This window comes from Trachemys scripta, chromosome 8 (genome assembly GCF_013100865.1).
Source record: "Trachemys scripta elegans isolate TJP31775 chromosome 8, CAS_Tse_1.0, whole genome shotgun sequence".
Lineage (NCBI taxonomy): Eukaryota > Metazoa > Chordata > Testudines > Emydidae > Trachemys > Trachemys scripta.
The window spans coordinates 4,693,101-4,700,769 of record NC_048305.1 but is presented as its reverse complement, the minus strand read 5'-3'; positions in this window follow the sequence as shown (position 1 = coordinate 4,700,769).

Below are 7,669 nucleotides of genomic sequence, written 5' to 3'. Positions count from 1 at the left end.
CATAGCAAGGGCCAAACCGTTGTGGTAATTGCTTTCCCAGCAATAAATTGACTATGTACATTTAGGTTTCAATTAATTTGCTTGCTCTAAATGAACTGCCTCCTAGTGCTTTCAGCAATCAAGCCTCGTTAACTGAACACAGTGTTTGCCCTATCTGCTTGGAAAAGGCTGGATAAAAGTAGGGCAGTGGAATCCAGTGGGAGGGCAGCACAGAACAAAGGAAGCCGGGGGAGAAAAGACACAAAGCACAGACAGCACCCTGCATGCAAGAGACATTCCATTCCTTCCCAAGTAGCCAAGGGAGAAACTGGGTGTGGGCCTGATCCAAAACCTATTGGAGCTCTCGTTGGTTCCAGTGGCGTTTGGATCAGGTCCTAAATCCTCAGCGGCAGAAGGCAGAGTGGAGCTGCAAGCCAAGCAGTCCTTCCAGGGCCTCTCCCTCCTGAGCTGGACAGCTCCTTCCAGGAGGGTCTAGGAAGTGGCAGGGATTTAAGGCGTATGGTAACTTTGGAATGGCGCCACCTCTAAATCCATCTTCTGAAATAAAGATTTACAAAATGTGAACCTAGAGAAGAGGGAAAGGAGGTGGGGTGAGGGCACAGCTTCAAGTCCAGTGGAGAGGCAGGTGCTGGCTGCTTCGGGAAGCAAGCCAGCAGCAGCCGAGCAAAAGAAGAAATCCCCAGGGAAGATGAATTCGCTGATGTTTTTGAGTCCCCAGACTAGCAGGGTGGAAGGATCTGGAGAGGGGGAATGGGCCCATCAAAATACACTTCCCCTCCAAATGGATATGAATCGTTTATTTACGGTCGCACCTCCGATGTGCTGGGCACACACCGACACTCACAAAGGACAGTGCTTGCTCTGAGGAGCTCACAGTCTAAGGACAGATGAGCAGCAAAGGGCTAGGAGAAAGAGAACCGTGGGCAGTTAATATACAAGTCAGCTAGATTCACGGCAAGCAGCATGGCAGAAGTGAGTCTTTAAGAGGACTTATGTGTGGACAGAGGAGAGATTGTGCCATGCATTGAGGGCCACGTGGAAAATAGAGGATGGAACCATGTTGATGCAAAAATCATGTGACAGCAGCTTCTCTCCATCCCTCTTGTCCTTTTTCTTTCTGCAACTTTTCAGGTGTCGGAGGCCTTCCCTGTCACTCCCACCCCTTTCCCAGCACTTGGATCAACTCTTTTTAAGCTGGTACCTTCTCTCTGATGCCAGAAATGTTGCTGTTTCTGCCTGAGATGATGTAACTAGTGTTGGGGTGAAGGAGGGAGGAAGCGGATTACTCTTACTTTCAGCTCTGACATCCAAATCCGGGGGCGCCCTTACCTTACCCTGCCCAGTAAAAACAAGCCCCTCCTAAATGCAGTTCTGACCTCCACCCTGGAAGGGAGGGTGCAGGCCCAGCTCTGCCATGGTGCTGATATAAGCCAGACCTCTTCGAACCCACCCTTCATAAATGCAGCCAGTTGTCTTTTCTCCCTGGGTCGGCTCATCATGCAAGAAAGGCCAGATCCCTTTCCGTAGCCGGTTTCCAGCATTGTTTCTATGATACAGTGCGGAAAATGCCCACGGCCAGTCTAAGCTAATACACCATTGCTAGCACTGGCCTGGCTGCTCCTATGATGGAAAACGTTGGTAGAGTAGAGGCACCTTCACGGTCTAATCATCTTCTCACCCCTCCATCTCCTGGCTGAGGCAGTGGTTCCAGGGCTCTCTTCAAAGCCAATCAATGACACTTCTTTGGCATCCAAAGAAGGCGACTATGGGTCAGTGTGATTCAAGGCCTACCTGCTGGGCTCTCCCAGTCCCTACTGCCCTGGAGAGTGAGTGGCAAGGTTTAGGATTCAAGCCCAGGTTTGCCACAAACTTTGTGGTTGGCAATCTTGTAATGTTTTCGTCTTCCTTCCTAGTTTGTGGGACTGATCAGTTAGTGATTCAAGAGGAGGAAAATACCATTAAACCAAAGGAAGCGAGCTGTCCGCCTCTTTCAGTTAGAACAAGCAGCTGTTGGAAATGTGCATATGTGGAGCAATAATGCCAAATGAAACGGTGACTTCTCAATTATGATCATTTAGGCTTCATTTAGCAGGCTGAAAAGAAAGCACGGGGCTTAATTGCACGAGACAGAGAGAGAGAGGACCAACCTCTAAAACAGTCAGGCACAATCACATGGCCTTGAGGAATAGCGCAGTATCTGCTCTAGGGGAGTTCACTCTGGGTCCAAAATACAGACTGGGCCTCTCCACTCTGGCCGATCTGACTTGTGTACAGGGTGAGTCTTTGAGAACGACAAAGCCCAGAATCATATCCCCTCTCCTCCTGATTTTTAGGTCTCCTTTAGGATCAGGGCTAATAACGTTCTAGCTCTTTTTAGATAACTTTCACCATCACCTGCATGGAAAGGACAGTCTGGGATTGGGATTCTTTCCCACAACCATTGGTAATTCATGGTGTTTCCCTCTGGACCTACCCAGGGAGAGAGGGGGTGGGGGACATCAGGAAAGAAAAGGAGAGAGGAAGATGCTCGGAAGGAGAGCGAAGGAGAGAGTGAAGTATCCCAGGGGTGGGGATGAGGGGAACAGGGAGACCCACAAATGGCGTGTGAGTTGGGAAGACCACAAAAAGAGGGAGAGAGGAGGGTTGGACAACAGAGCTGGGGTGGCAAATAACAAAGAGACAAAGCAAATGAAAGGAGATGGGCTGCTATTCTTCAATGGAAGTCCAGGAGATATGGGTCAGGGGAGGGAGAGTAACGTCAACAGAAGAGACAACAATAGAGAGACGGAAGACAAGGGGAGGAAGATGGATAGAATGGGCCGGAGCTAGAAGGAGATTGGAAAGAGGCTAAAGACATGGAAGGAGGAGGGCAAAGGAGCAGAAGACACACAGCACGTTCGTTTTAGTGAATTTCAAGTAATTGTGTTCCACTTGATTATTATGAGTTATATTGCGGTCGGGCCTGGAGGCCACCACCAGGTGGGGCTCTTTTTGTTCTCAGCTCTATATAAGCAAGTGGTAAATGGCAGCCCCTTCCCCAAAGAGCTCTCCCAGTCTGTTTGGGTGGGTGATAAACTGCCCTGCGTCTCTGTAGGTTTAGAGGTCAGCCGTGGGGAGACCCTCTCATTCTATTAATACTGCTGGGTGCTCTAGAGTCTGTAGTTAAGTACTTTGGGAGTAGGGAAGGAGATGAGACAGAGGGGGGAAAATCATCCCTCTGACCCTCCTAAAAGCCTTAAGTCTGGCCCTGCTCCTACCTAGATCTCCTCCCCAACTCCCTCCCCTGCACCACAAGGTGGGCACGGGCCTTCTCCCAGTGGTCATAACCCCATCAATCCGAACCCTTGTGGCTAGAGGCCATTGCATCTCATCTACACACTTCTCCTGTGCCCTTCCCCGATTAGTCCTTTGCACCCCCATAAAGCAGTGCACCCCACACTGGGAAATGCTGGCATAGCGTTTAAGAAGATATTTAGGACCCAAGTTGCAGAGCTACCTTTTCTAAGGTGCCTTCTGAATTTTCCCGGTGGCATTGGCCAACGCCCATAGGCCCATGACTGCAGGTACAGGATAGCTCGCTGTACAATAGCCCCCCCCCCCCAAATTCAGGGTTTTGCACATACCAACTGGCCAACTCACAGATGCTGGCAGTTTTCAGTACAGACAACTCCTGTGAAAATTTGACCCTAAAAGTTGAAAATCACAAACTAGATTCACTGCACCATACAATGCAGCCAACATAAGAGAAGCAGAACCCCCCTCAGTATAAAACCCCCATTCCTGTCCCTTCCTTCCAAAAGACACTTTTGTTGGCCATTCAGTTTTGCTACCTTTTGTTAAAAAAAAAAACTTCGCCAGCTATGTTTCTCAATGTGAGCATCTAAAAATAAAATGAAAAGCCACCACCTAGGGTGACCAGACAGCAAGTGTGAAAAATCGGGACGGGGGTGGGGGGTAATAGGAGCCTATATAAGAAAAAGGCCCAAAAATCGGGACTGTCCCTATAAAATCGGGACATCTGGTCACCCTACCACCACCACACCTGGCCTTGTTGCAACGGCCCATGGAAATTATTGTGGTTTCTTGCTGCTGCTACATAATTGTTTAAGAGGTGGAGTGAACTGGTGTGGTTTTGTTGGTTTTTTTCTTTCCTTTGGTCTGATTATTTTAAGCCTTCTGCGAGTCCCCCTCCGATTGAACCTAACGTTATCTCATGCACACAGTTGTCGTCTCATTAAAAGGAAATCAGAGAAACTGACTTTAATAAATGTTAACACCCTCTGTGAAAAATCCAGCAATTAAATCTTCCTGACCCTAGACCTTTGAAAATGACACATGGCAAATCCCTTTCAGTCTTAATAAATCCATCCCATCAAAGGATGGTAGCACTGGGGGAGGAGGGGAGAAGGTGGGGGAGGGAAAGAAAAGGGGAGATTAATACTTAAAAAGAGTAAAAGACAAAGAATGACCCTGCCATTTTGCATCATCCACACCAAAAAGCAGAACAGAATGAGCATCATTAGAATCAGAGCGATAAAATGAGCTCGCTCCAAGCAACGTGGGTGGGGTAACGGGATGTGGGGGAGGGCGGCATGAGAATGGTGACTAGACCTACCATTGAGGGCACAACATGCCTCATTAGACAGATTTCCATGGATGCTTAAAGAATTATATTTACCCTATAGCTATAATTTTGTTTTCATATTAGTCTCAAACACAGAGGCATTTTGGGCATTGGAAACAACTTGGACAGCAGGCAAGGGATTAACTCCACAGAATGTATTGTCAACTCATAGACAGTAATAATCATAGGACTGGAAGGGACCTCAAGAGGTCATCTAGTCCAGTCCCCTGCACTCGTGGAAGGACTAAGCATGATCTAGACCATTCCTGACAGGTGTTTGTCTAACCTGCTCTTAACAATCTCCAACGATGGAGATTCCACAGCCTCCCTAGGCAATTTATTCCAGTGCTTAACTACCCTGACTGAAAGTTTTTCCTAATGTCCAACCTGAACCACCCTTGCTGCAATTTAAGCCCATTGCTTCTGTTCCTGTAGAACAATTTTTCTACCTCCTTCTCATAACACCTTTTATGTACTTGAAAACTGTTATCATGTTCCCCTCAGTCTTCTCTTCTCCAGACTAAACCCAATTCTTCCAATTTTTCCTCATAGGTCATGTTTTCTAAACCCTTAATCATTTTTGTTGCTCTGCTCTGGATTTTCTCCACATCTTTCCTGAAATGTGGCACCCAGAATTGGATACAGTACTCCAGTAGAGCAGAAGAATTACTTCTCGTGTCTTACTTACAACACTCCTGCCAGTACATCCCAAAATTATGTTTGCTTTTTTTGCAACAGCATTACACTGTTGACTCATATTTAGCTTATGATCCACCATGATCCCCAGATCCCTTTCTGCAGTACTCCCTCCTAGGCAGTCATTTCCCACTTTGCATGTGTGCTTGGTGGTCGATTTATCGCGTCTAGACACGATAAATCAACCCCTGCTGGATCGATAGCTGCCTGTCGATCCCGTGGGTAATGCAGACAAGCCCTAAGTGAAGTACTTTGCATTTGTCCTTATTGAATATCATCCTGTTTACTTCAGATCATTTCTCCAGTTTGTCCAGATCATTTTGAATTTTAATCCTATCCACCAAACAGGGCCGGCTCCAGGCACCAGCTGACCAAGCACGTGCTTGGGGCGGCACCTTAGAAGGGGCGGCCAATGTTGGGGTGGCGGGGGGCGCTCGAGGGTTTTTGTTTTTGTTTTTTGTTTCGGCCAGGCAGTGCGGGGGGTGTTTCAGCAGTGGGGCGTGGCGTCGGGCGGGTGGGGTTGGGCGGGCCGGCCCGGCACTCGGGGGGGGTTGGGCGGCCTGGCCCAGCCCAGCCCGGCCCGGCGCTCTGGGGGGGGGGAGGACGGGAGTTTGGCTGGCCCGGCGCTCCGGGGGGTTGGCCAGCGCAGTGCGGCACAGCACTCGGGAGTTGGCCAGCGTGGCGCGGTGCTGCGCTGGGGGCGGGGGGTTGGTCGGCCCGGCAAGGCACTGGAGGGGGGGGTTCGGCAGCCCAGCACGGCACGGCGCTGGGGGAGTGCAGGGGGGTGTTACGGCGGAGCGGCGCTCTTCTTTTTTGCCTGGGGCGGCAAAAAAATTAGAGCCAGCCCTACCTCCAAAGCACTTGGAACCTCTCCCAGCTTGGTATTGTCCGCAGACTTTATAAGTGTACTCGCTATGCCATTGTCTAAATCATTGATTAAGATATTGAACAGAACCAGACCCAGGACCGATCCCTGCGGGACCACACTCAATATGTCCTTCCAGCTTGACGGTGAACCACTGATAACTACTCTCTGGGAACAGTTTTCCAATCAGTGATGCACCCACTTATAGTAGCTCCATCTAGGTTGTATTTCCCTAGTTTGTTTATGAGAAGGTCATGGGAGACAGTATCAAAAGCCTTACTAACGTCAAGATAGACCACATCTACCGCTTTCCCCCCTCCACAAGGCTTGTTACCCGGTCACGTGGTACTTTGGCATGGTGGCTTCCCGTGGGAGCTAGAACCTGGGAGGGGGGAATAACCAGCTGGACTTGGATGAAGTCCCAACTCCTCAGAAATGGAGAACTTGGGCCTGATTCAAACTTGGTGTAGAGGTGTGGGGCAGCCAGCAATTCTCATTGTGTTTGGACCAGTTCTCTCCTTCTTAGACATGAATCCCTGAGGGGAAGGAAATAATACTCTTTTCTCAGAGGGAAGGGGCTTGATTCACGTTGAGCGTGTGTAGCGCACTGTGAGATCCGAGGACAAAAGGCATGAAGTATCATCCGTGGTTCCGATTTACTCTGGCATCTCTGGCTGGCCATTGCCTGACTGCTGTTACTCTTATTACTTAGACCCAACATTTCTCTTTTCATTCTAGTCCCATTATCCAGCTCTTCCAGCTATGTAATCTGGAGTGGCTGAATTGGGGCATAACTGGGAAATAGCTGTTTTTCTGCACAGCCAGGTGAGACGCTGGCAGTGATAAATCACTGATGCACAGGAACTCATTAGCACAAATGTCTAGAAAGCCTGATAAGAGTCCTCCAATAAGCCTGCCCAAGCGATAACAGCACTGGAAGAGGAAGAGAAATGGCCAGCCAGGGACTACAAGTTTGATTGGATTGTAACAAACCTTTAATTCAGACGCACATTTGCCTGTAATAAAGTTTGTTGGGCCAAAAGAACTTTGCTAAGAGTACACATGATGGATGAGCACCTGAGACCCAAGGGCCTGGGAAGCTGAGCTGCTGATGTGCAGGTGGGGTAGGTGGGGACGTAGGAACTCTCTCTGGCTGGACTGGGGTACCCAGAAATGACTACGCCCCATTTATAAAGTCAAATGGAAAAGCAAAGGCTAGAAGTGCCTGGGGCAGGAATTGCCATCTCATCTCTACAGGCGAGACCATCCGGTCAGAGTTAAGGTGCATTGCTCAGCCGCAGTGTGGAGACACTCGCTCTGCCTGTGCAGTACGTGCCCTGTGGAGCAAGGCTGGAGAGGACTTTCGTCTCAGGGGCTCCCTGTGCCTTTCGCACCTCCTTGGCACAGGAGGTGCTGGCAGGGATATCTGCACAGGCTTCCCTCATGTTGATCCTATGGCGCTCATCCTTGTTGGCTGACTTTTT